Genomic DNA, 12,422 nt, shown 5'->3' with positions numbered 1-12,422 from the left:
GTGCACCTTTATCAGGAGTTGCATGAGGTAGTTTACAGTGGGAGGGGTTCCTTAGCAGTGGGAGTGACGTTGCTACATATTTGGGCATGGAAGCACCTACTAGTGACTCGACTAGTGAGTCTTAGGTTCCACGCAGTGGATCAGTCGTATATGTTTATGTATAGCAGTATGATGAATCAGCCCCACCTGGGGAAGTTAGAGTGGTGGCGGTGTGCATTAGATGATTTGGATGCAGTTATATGGAGACCGTACCTGGAGTGTGAGCCCTGAGATGATGATGCGAAGGCACTACCCTATGTATTCATGACCCGATTCCTCATTAGGAGGACCTCGTACCATGTAGAGAGACAGGTGTCGGTGAGAGTGATGAGGTAGTTTGGACGGCAGCAGGGACTGCCTAGTGGATCAGGGTGAAAGGAAATTCGCAGCCAACTTTATGACAATTTCCACATAACCCAAATCCAGATTTTAACCAAATCAACACATAAGATCCACATGCAAAGAATAGACAACATACTCACAAAATGTGACACAAGATATACCCTGGGAAAACCTCATGAGGGAAAAACCTAGCCTCCAAAAGCATCATCCACCATGTATTAACAGCAATGCGTCCATTACAATACAACTATGGAAATATGGAAAGCCTTCAAAACCCAAGCCATAACCAAGCACTCCATGTGATCAAGCATGAATCCACACATCCCATGCCATGCTTCCTTCTTCACAAATGCTAACCTGGCTTCATATCCCAAACAACTACCCTTGTGGTACTTTTATAGAAACAAGCAACCACAAAACCACTAAGTGGTATTACATCAAAACCATGTGCCCAAAACCATGTGACAATAAAATAATATTTTCCTTACCAACCTTTTAATGTTTTCCTTAACTACCCTTGACCCACATTTAATATTGGGTACTTTATCACAATTACATTCCCCAACATAAAATAACAATACCAATGTGTCAATACAACTCATCAAGTGGTTTACAAGAATATCCAAAAGGATCTCTACATGTTGCACGTCCATCTAGGTGCTCCTAGGTGCAACAATACAATGATATTACAATTTAATTCTTTGTCCACCTCACACAATAATAAAACAATACAATAATAAACCATTATTATGCAAGGTGTACAACACCATTTCCCAACATTCTCCCACTTGTTGTATACATTGCATAAGGGCCAAGAAGTAATCTGCCACATGAACAAGAGATTGATCTCTCCACGCACATATACCATCATGGAATCCAAGTGCTCCATGTGCTCAACCAAGATACCTGCAACAAGAACAAAGTGACCACCATCTCATACATGAATGCTCCCACCCTCCATCATGCCACTGCCACTGGACATGAAAAGGCCATCCAAAGAGAAAGCCACACAACCTGTCGCAACAAATGATAAGTCCTGCACCAACTGATATCTGAACACAAACACTAATCCAAAGGTATCCAATGCAAGAGTAGCTCTTTTACATAGCTGAAACAACACCCATATCAAGTGCTAACACATCAACTATACATGCCTCCTAGGCATACAATCAAGTGAATAACATTTCATCAACATATGCAACCTGTAACATGCAACCACAAATCCCAAGTGCAATACCTGCCACGTATGTACACCAAAGAACTTCCATTGCATAGGTAATGTCAATATCAGAAATGAATCCACTAAAAACACATCATAGAAGTGTAACCATGTAGTATCAAGAACATCCACATCATATGAACATCAAAACTGCAAGTACCACTCTCACACCATGTCTCCAACATTCTCCCATGTTCTCCACACCAACAAAAGAAAGAGATAAAGGAACCACCATGTCATCTCCCACATGACATATCATGAATACAAAGACTAATAAGCACATAGCTCCAAACAACCTCCAACCAATGTAATGTGAATACAAACAACCAGGAAAATAACCGAAACAAAGAGAGAAATACTGCAAACCAAATTCTGTAGTATGTCCTTCTACAAACACCTCTAAATGAGTCAAGTATGATTTCCTCCATAGAACCCCAAATGAGAAGCATAACAACACCCAAAAACACCATTCAATCCCTTGGATCAAACAAACATATATATCATGTAAACAACATGGACGTAAGCCTCCCATAACCAAGAAGATCAAACTAAATATCCATTCCCAAACCATAGGAATATGCCCAATAAACCATCTCCCAAACAAATATCAATGACTACCACCATCATAATAAAAACTCAAATGCACAAGGAGATAACCAATGCCATACATCTCTCAAATGAATCCTCCAAAAACTAACCATTAATCCATAGCTCAAGATCCATATCTATGAAAGATAGCATAAACATAATGCACCTGAAAGGAACAATGAACTATACCTCTCAAGTAGTAAACTGCCAAGTAGACCAAGAGTGGGGAATGAGATTGCTCACCAAGTCATCATGACTCATACTAAGAACACTCTCCTCTTAAGTCCATAAACCAGGTGAATGCTCCTTGGACTTCCTGCTGAAACCATAAACCATTCCAACATATGTCTCTAATCACAAAAGACTACTCGCATCACCAACATCCTCCAAGTATCCATGAGTACCTATATCCAATCAATCCATGCCAAACTCCAAATGCAACATAGCATTACCATGAAGTAATCAAGCAAATGATCATGTACCCAATACAAAGAGAACTACCAAGATCAATGTCAAAGCTCCAACCGCAGAATCAGGAACATAACATGACAACATGATCTAATCCATCTCAACCAAAGAGATAACATGCTCCATATGAACATATCAAAATAACCATATCATGCCAAAACTCTAAACTAGTATCAAGAGTGCACCATGACATAATATCAACCATCTAATCAAATAAGGACAACATGTCAAATGAAAGCATAAACCACATCTCAACCAAGGACTCCTTGAGCCCTCAAGATGCAAACATCCTCAAATATCATGAAGATCACCATCTCCTACTAGTGAACCAGCAAATGTGAAAGACCCTTCTGCAGCAACAGGATCTAAGGCATCTTCCAAACATCTGCACACTAAGAAGATCATCCACCATCCAATGGTGAATACACATCACTGCCACAAGCTCCCACTAAACTGTGGTATCAAGCTCTCCAAAGCATCGTGATAACCATCTCCTAAATGAAGATCATCTAGGTCTACACACATACAACTGAAAAGTCAATAACATCAAGTAAACCATGAACTCCATCTCAAGAAGATACAAAATCACCAACAAACAATCAGGATCAAATCCTACACCGCCACATCACCACTGTCAAAAGCTCCCACTAAAAGTGTAATCAAGCTATCCATGACAATATGATTAAACCATCTTCTAACCATGAGAATCAACCAAAAACAACTAACAATCAAAGAACTCAAAGTGCACATCATGAGCTCCCTAAAAGCCAAATAAACCATGATCCTCAAACAAGAAGATAAACTGCCATATCAATCAGGAATCCAAAACAAAAGATCATCAATTAAAGCACCTGCAAATTCAACCATGTCATGCCAATGTCCCTAAACACAAGGAACAACCATGGCATCATGATCATCTCCATGAAAACAAGCATCTAACTCTCAATGTGTCCAACCTGTCAGCATCACATAGTCAACCATGTAGGTCCCCCATCATGACTGTACCTGGTAACAACATCTCTCCTCATCAACATGATAACAAATCAACAAACCAATGACTAAAACAAGCCACCAAATCTGAATATGCATAAACAGTGAAGGATCTATGGGCATAGACAACCCATATCCAAGTCATAGGTGAAATCCTGTAAGTAAAGACAGCTCACAAAACTGCACAACTTGTAGACCAATCAATGCAACATACATACTCAAACCAAAATTGATATCCATGTCACCACAAGAGTAATCAAGATACAACATCGAGTATACAATGACATCAAATCCAAATCTCCATTATGTAGCATGCCATAAACTCATCATGTCACCATAGTCAAAAGAACCCATAATCAACTCAAGTCAAAATATCAGCATATAAATCATTCCAAATCTGCCCCAAACCTAAGTCAAACTGTAGTGCTCTCCAAGAGCTTTCCATCGACTATCCGAAGTCCAAAATATGACTCTGTATGCTCAAGTTATGACCTCTCAAAGCCATAAAGGTACCTGTCACTTCCAGCTGACATTTCACTGCCCAAACAGCAAAATCTGGAAAAACTAATGATAAAAACATGAAGTTCGTTCAACCACCTTTCCAATGACTATAAGAAGTCGAAAAACTGACATCATATGCCCGAGTTATGCTCAGTTGAAGAAAAACAGCCAATTAGGCTATAAACACAAGTCTGGACTCCAAAATAATTGTTCAATATGCCATAATAAATAATTTTACATTTTCTCCCATTATGCCAAAAAATCCAATTAAAAAATTCCCCCGAGTCGGCCCTTGGCCAAACCCCTTCGAAAAATAAATACATGGCACAATAATACAATAAATATTACATGGCAAATATATTAAAAAATCGAATTTCAAAAAATCCGAGAATAAAAAATTTGGGCAGATTTTTAATTTAAAAATTGTTTGAAAAAAAAAATCTTTTGAACCCACCGCCGTGGGTGGCCCAGTACCACTGCCGGCACCGACAGTGTACCACTGTACCGGCAGTGTACAGTGGCCGGTACCACTGCCGGCACCGACAAAGGTACCGACAGTGGTACCGTCACTGGTACCACTGCCATGCGGCAGAGAGTGGGAGGGGGAGTCTGCGGACCCCCAACCACTTAAAAAATTAATTTTTTTTTTTTATTCAAATTTCAAATCGCCTTTTTCATTTTTTATTTTTAATTTTTGATTTTTCAAAAAAGCAATTCGAAATAAATATTTTTGCAGGAAAATTTTAATAAAAAATATTTCGACGGAATATGCAGGGGGTACGACCGTACAGCCGTACCGTCTAAATTTTTTCGAACCTGGGCCAACTTCACCGAAATAGGGCAAATTATATATCAAAATTCGTCTCTCGGACAACCTGAATCCATCCATGAGGTCCATTTTGTGCCACGGGGTCTTCTATGAAATCTCACCCCCAAAACCCTCATTCGAAGCATTTTTCAATGATGCCCTGGATTGACCAAAAATCTTCCAACCCTAAATCTGCAAACAACCCATCACAACAGCAAATCCAAACAACATAGATCTGCAATAACAACCTGCAAAATCATACATCTTGTCTTGTCTTTTCATTCCTTCATGCATTCATGGATTCCACATAGGGTTATAAACACCATTAAAACCATATAGCTCTGATACCACTTGAAAGGAAATTCGCAGCCAACTTTATGACAATTTCCACATAACCCAAATCCAGATTTTAACCAAATCAACACATAAGATCCACATGCAAAGAATAGACAACATACTCACAAAATGTGACACAAGATATACCCTGGGAAAACCCTCATGAGGGAAAAACCCAGCCTCCAAAAGCATCATCCACCATGTATTAACAGCAATGCGTCCATTACAATACAACTATGGAAATATGGAAAGCCTTCAAAACCCAAGCCATAACCAAGCACTCCATGTGATCAAGCATGAATCCACACATCCCATGCCATGCTTCCTTCTTCACAAATGCTAACCTGGCTTCATATCCCAAACAACTACCCTTGTGGTACTTTTATAGAAACAAGCAACCACAAAACCACTAAGTGGTATTACATCAAAACCATGTGCCCAAAACCATGTGACAATAAAATAATATTTTCCTTACCAACCTTTTAATGTTTTCCTTAACTACCCTTGACCCACATTTAATATTGGGTACTTTATCACAATTACATTCCCCAACATAAAATAACAATACCAATGTGTCAATACAACTCATCAAGTGGTTTACAAGAATATCCAAAAGGATCTCTACATGTTGCACGTCCATCTAGGTGCTCCTAGGTGCAACAATACAATGATATTACAATTTAATTCTTTGTCCACCTCACACAATAATAAAACAATACAATAATAAACCATTATTATGCAAGGTGTACAACACCATTTCCCAACACAGGGGAGTATGCTCGGGTAATACGGGAGAGATACGCAAGGGGCCAGTGCTACCGTATGACCAGGCACTAGCGGAGTTTCAGCCACTGCAGGCGAGACCTTGGGACATACGACCGAGGGTCGTGGATGCAGGGGTATCAGATGAGTACACACAGTACTTGGCAGCTCATCCGATTCTACGGATATCCAATCCAGCAGAGTCGGTGTCTGATTTTGAGGATGAGAGGGGATGTAGACGGAGGAGGGCAGGAGGTCGAGGACCGATGGCAGGTGGAGGAGGTGGTGGAGGAGGTGGTGGTTTGGGGAGTCGGATTCAGCGGAGAGGGAGAGGTGGACTGCCACTGCGGATATCGCAGGGACCATTGATGCAGGGAGGAGTTAGACTGGGTGGTAGAGATATGGAGAGGGAGATCCCGATGGACAGAGGGGAGAGAGCCACTAGAGAGGGTGATACAGGTGAGGCTGCTATGGATACAGGGGAGGGAGCCACTGGAGATCTTAGGGATCATATGATAGTACATTTGCAGACCCGTGTAGAGGATTTGGAGGCGAAGGTGGCAGCTAGAGATGTGCAGCTATTTGCATGGGAGTCAGAGCTGGCTGTAGTGCTGCAGGAGAGGGATAGTGTGGTGGAGAGATTAGCAGAGCTACAGGAGAGAGAGTTCGGGTTGGAGTAGGAGCATAGGGGCCTACGGGGGAGGTGATGAGGGAGATCCGGCGAGCACAGGCTGAGATAGATTACTGGCAGGGGTTATATAAGCAGGTGGTGCCAGCTAGTCAGCGAGCACTTAGCTGTTCACAGATGCGGCAGGCCAGATCAGAGCGATCACAAAGGATGCAGAGTAGTGAGGGTGTGGTGGGTCATCTACGGAGGGATAGATCAGGGGATGTAGGAGTGAGTGGGGGTTTGATGGGGCCTCCACGGAGAGATAGATCGGATGGTGCGGGGACCAGTGGGGGAGCAGGTGGCAATGGTGGTACAGCATCTGATCAGAGTGGCATCTGAAAGAGCATTTTTGCATATATGTATGGTATCATTGTTTATTTTTGGACTGTATCTTGGATGGCTCTTGGTAGCCGATTTTGTATACTTCATTGTACTCTGATATATGAGATGATATATATGAGGAGATCCCATATTTTGATGATATGCATTTGATATGTATGGATGTTTATGCAGGATGATGAGTTTATGAGTTGATTTGCTTAGATGGATATGTATGCATTGATGAGATAATTCTTATATGCATGTTTTTATGATGATTTATGATGTTGGATACTGACATATGAATGCAGGTTTATATATGTATGATTTGTTTGATGCATTGTTTGTATGTATGTAATGTCATGATGAGGATGTATGCATAATGATGATATGATGAACAAGATTTTGGTGTTTCCTATTTTGATATAATGATGAGATAATGATATGCAATGATGTTAATGCAATGAATGAATGATTTATGTATGAATATGCATCTAGATGTTTTTTAAATGAATGCAATATGGATAAACAAAATGTAAAGTACAAATGTTTATATGATAATGTCTAGGTGAATGCATATGTATAATGGACATATAAAATGATATGAACCAATATTTTTAACAAATGGTTTTATGATTTTAAATGCTTGAATATGATTAAGTAAAAATGATAATGTGATGGTACTACAATTTATGGTTTAATAACTGCACCTTAATGCAATTTAAAAAAGGATAATGAATGCAATGTAAATGAATCCTAACATGAGCATAATAAGATACTTAATAATGGATGAATGAATGCACCTTTTAACTAATGAATAGATAAATGAATGTATGCAACGATAAATGATAAAGGATAATGAAATGATAATGGATAACTGACACTAAATGAATGCATAGTAAATGGTTTAATACAATCAAGGACAATTTGATCTCATGAATGAATCTAATTATTTATGATTATGCAATAATGCAAATGATTAATGAAGACTAATGTCAATAAACTAAATCAACTATATGCAATTTAATTAAAATGTCATGAATGTACTTAATGCAAAATACAACTAAATGTAATGATGATATGATCCTGAGGAAGGCAAGGTTTTTGAGACTTTGCATGATGCATTGATGATGTATCAGAGTACTCGGTCGTGATTGTATCCAAGACCAGCTTAATGTTCACATAACTGTTCATATGAACCTTGTTCACATTTGCATATAAATCATACATATGAATGAGTGAATGGATGGGTGATATGCAACGAAATGCAATATATATAAACAGATGAGATGAAATGACGATCCATAGTGCTCTATTTTCATCATTGAGCTTTAAAATGTTGGAAGAGAATACAAGCATCTTGACATAATGATTCAAGATGACCTGAGTATTTCTTACATGGATTTTATATAGCAAGTTAATACAAACGACTTGATATAAGGGTCAAGTCGACCAGAGTATTGCTTGTGGAACAGACAAGGATCATCTTCGTTCATGCATGACTTGGATCGTCCTTCTTGATCTTAGACTGATCATATCCTGAGACAAGTGCATACCGTAATAAGAGATAAAACCTTTATCCAAATTGGATGAGGAGGAACCAAAGAAGGAGCATTGTTCGTGCAAACAAATAGTATATACATAAAGAATAAAGAATATGGATCCTTGGTAATGGTTCATGCTCATATGGCCGAGGTATACGTTGTAGTCAGCAAGCCATAGTGATCTATGACTGTATTTTTGCCTATGATCATGTAGCTTAGTGAACTTCCCACGTAGACACCATTAGTACATGCCCCAGAACTTCATCGGAATAATGCGCAGACGACACACAAACAATGCGGTAGGAACCTGATATAGATAAACAAATGGATTACTCACAAATCAACCAAGTATTTGATAGTTTAACACAATTTTCTTGTCAAAGAAAACGTCATTTTGTCTGTGTTTTGGATAAGGAAGGATGCATCCTTGTTGAAGACAGTTTGATTGTTGATGTCGATTGTTTTGGTCAATTTTGAGAAGTGATCATCATGCAAGTATTTTGTTCAATGTTTGTTTAGTATCCGCTTGGATGAGTATGTACAATGTGTTGCCATGTTTTTGTGTGATTTTCAATGTTTTTCGTTGTTTTTGGATTTTGTGATTTTGAATGTTTTCGGTTTTTGTGAGCCATTTTTGAATGGTTTTGGATTTTGTGAGAAAATTTTGAATGTTGATCCCAATGAATCACAAGTAATGTAGAATCCACTTCCATCAACTAGATTAAGGGCATTGCCCCCAAGTTAGACATGACTATGAAAAAGCGGGATGCAAGACGCACGAAGTACTTTCTTTGATTGCAGATTAAATAACAAGCCATGGTTTGGATGGATGGATGTGTGTATGTAATGAATGTGTTCGCAATGAGCCTGAAAGATAATGGAGCCATAGCCTTACGAGTGGCGCCTGTTTGCCAGGTTTTCACCATCACACTTACCCAAGGTGCCACCAGAGTGTTTGTTCATCGTTTGGATGCATGATTTTTTATTTTGACGTTTTTGTATTTTCTTCAGGACATTTATCTAAATGTTTTTGGATTGTTTTTCTGGTATGTAGGGGAGCTTGATGCTCTGTACAGTTTAGGTATAAAACCGTTTGAGGTGCATGCTGTTGATTGGATCTGCGAGCGGTTCTCCTTCTGAAGTAGCCAACTGATATGCCCCAGACCCAAATACAGCAGTGACAACATATGGGCCCAACCAATTTGATTCAAACTTTCCTTGATGTTCTCAGTTGGGTTGGTTACGAGGATTTTCTTGAAGAACAAGATCACCCACCTCGAACGTACAAGGCTTAACTCGATGATTATAACTTCTACTCATGCGCTGCTGATAGGCTTTGAGATGGTTGTATGCAGCTTGTCACTTTTCATCAAGTAGCTCTAGGTCCTGAAGATGGGATACTCTATAAGCTTCGTCATCAATGAGGTTATGCAAGGAAACTCGTAGGGATGGTATTTCGACCTCAATAGGTAAGATAGCTTCCGCACCATAGACCAGTGAGTACGGAGTTGCGCCTGTAGGGGTTCGAATGCTAGTTTGATATGCCCATAGTGCTGGATTCAGTTGAACATGCCAATCACGACCGGCATCATTGACTGTCTTCTTGAGGATTCTTAATATGTTTTTATTTGATGCTTCGGCCTGACCATTGCCTTGTGGGTAATAGGGGGTGGAAAAGCGGTGTTGGATGTGAAACTTCTCACAGAGTTCATGGACATCTTGATTTTTGAAAGGAAGCTTGTTATCTGTGATGATGGACATGGGTACACCATACCGACAGATGATGTAATTGAGGATGAATGAGGCGATCTGCTTGCCGGTGACTTGGGTAAGTGGAACAGCTTCGATCCACTTTGTGAAATATTCGGTGGCGGTAATAATGAATTTGTGGCCGTTGGATGAAGAAGGATGGATTTTACCCACAAGATCAAGTCCCCATTGACAAAAAGGCCATGGTGTCGTAATTGGTTGCAATTCCTGTGCTGGTGCATGTATCAGGTCTCCATGAATTTGGCATTTTTTGCACTTCCTGACAAAGTAATAGGAGTCTTTTTCCATAGATGGCCAATAGTATCCATTGCGCAGGAGTTTCTTGGCTAGTGACGGACCACTTGAGTGAGTCCCACAAATTCCTTCATGTACCTCTTCCAAGGCCTTTGTTATCTCATCTTGTTCCAGACATTGAAGAAGAGTACCATCAAGACTGCGTCGGTATAAGGTTTCAGCAATAATGGTATATCGAGCAGTTTGGCGAATGAAGGTTTTATGTTGGTTATTCGATTGGTTAGGAGGAAGGGTGTGATCGCGGAGATAAGTGTAGAACTCACCGTACCATGGGGATTATGAACCGACAAGGTGACATATCATCTCGAATTCGGGGATATCATAAGCGGGGATCCAAAGCTGTTCTACCAAGAACTCGTAGCATGTTGAATTCTGTAGAAGATCTAAGAGAGATGCAATAGTAGCCATAGCATCAGCGACTCGATTCTAATCTCTTGGTATCTGTTCAAAGGTGATAGTACGAAATGATGCTTTTAAAGTGTCCACCATTTGCTTGTATGGCATGAGTTTATCATCCTTGGCTTGATATTCGTCTGTTGCTTGTCGAATGACCAGTTGTGAGTCGCCATATACTTGTAATTTCCATTGTACGGCTAGCCTGAGTCCTGTGATCAAGGCCTCATACTCTACTATGTTGTTAGTGCATGGAAATGTGAGTCTGTAAGACTTCGGGATGCTGTCACCTTGAGGTGTGATAAACAGAATGCCTACCCCCGAGCCATGCCTAGTGTATGAACCATCAAAGTATAGTTTCCATGGTTGTGCTGTTGTGATCATGAATATCTCTTCATCTAGAAAATTGGAAATGAGAGGATGATCGCCTATGAGGGGTGCATCAGCGAACTGATCTGCAATAACTTGCCCTTTGATAGCCTTATCGTCTACATACTTTATGTCAAATTCACTTAGAATCATCACCCATTTGGCCAAGTGGCCTGTCAATGCTGCTTTGCTGAGTAAATACTTGAGTGGATCAATCTTTGCAATGAGTTGTACCTTGTGTGTTAATAGATAGTGCCTCAGTTTAGTGGCTGCTAAGATAACTGCTAGGCAAGCTCGCTCAATAGGTGTGTAATTGAGTTCATAACCAACCAGTGTGCGAGAGATGTAGTAAACGGCATATTCTTTGCCTTCTACATTATGTTGTGCCAGTAGTACCCCCAATGTTGTACTTGTTGTTGATATATAGACTAGTAGAGGCCTACTTGGATCTAGTGGGATCAACAACGGTGTATTCATGAGATATTCTTTGTGCATCTGGAATGTTTGCTAGCATCTGGCATCCCATTGAAAGCGGATGTTCTTGTGTAGCAGGTGTGTGAATGGGTGACACTTATCAGCCAATTGTGCAATGAATCTTTGGATGGATTGAAGTCGCCCTTGTAATGTCCTTAGCTGACTGATATTCTTTGGTAGTGGCATGTCCATGATTGCTTTTACCTTTGCTGGGTCGACCTCAATACCTTTGCTTGAGACAATGTATCCTAGAAGCTTCCCGGAGGTTACTCCAAAGACACATTTCTTTGGGTTGAGTCGAACATGGTATTGTTCCAGTCTCAAAGATTTTATCTAATATGTTGAGATGCCCTTCTTTAGTGAGTGATTTTGCTAGTAAGTCATCAACATAATCTTCCATCATAGTAGGTCGCTCCGGCATTCTTTAGACCGAAAGATATTACATTCCAGCAATATGTGCCCCATGGACATGTGAAGGTTGTCTTATGTTGATCCTCTGGTGCGATCTTTATTTGATTGTATCCTGAAAAGCCATCC

The sequence above is a fragment of the Cryptomeria japonica genome, chromosome 4 (genome assembly GCF_030272615.1).
Source record: "Cryptomeria japonica chromosome 4, Sugi_1.0, whole genome shotgun sequence".
In the NCBI taxonomy this organism is placed as follows: Eukaryota; Viridiplantae; Streptophyta; class Pinopsida; order Cupressales; family Cupressaceae; genus Cryptomeria; species Cryptomeria japonica.
Note: the sequence above shows the minus strand (reverse complement) of the source record.